Raw genomic sequence first — 340 nt, 5'->3', positions numbered from 1 at the left:
GGGGGGGCAAGCCAAGAAACCGGGACAGCAGGATAAGGGGGGGCAAGCCAAGAAACCGGGACAGCAGGATAAGGGGGGGCAAGCCAAGAAACCGGGACAGCAGAGGCCACAAGCGGGACAGCAGAGGCCACAAGCGGGACAGCAGAGGCCACAAGCGGGACAGCAGAAGGGACTAAGAGCCCAGCAGAGACGAGCGAAATTCCAACAGAAACAAGCGGCGCTGCAAAGACTGGCGCTACTCGGCTACCAGGACACCAGGCTGATCGCAAGACCGCAGCGGAACGAGCCCGACCACAATTGCCCGGTAAGGTTCGCTTTAGCTAATCGGAATGTAATAATT

Source organism: Nanorana parkeri, unplaced genomic scaffold (genome assembly GCF_000935625.1).
Source record: "Nanorana parkeri isolate BGI_ZX_2015 unplaced genomic scaffold, ASM93562v1 scaffold2482, whole genome shotgun sequence".
Classification (NCBI taxonomy): Eukaryota; Metazoa; Chordata; class Amphibia; order Anura; family Dicroglossidae; genus Nanorana; species Nanorana parkeri.
Note: the sequence above shows the minus strand (reverse complement) of the source record.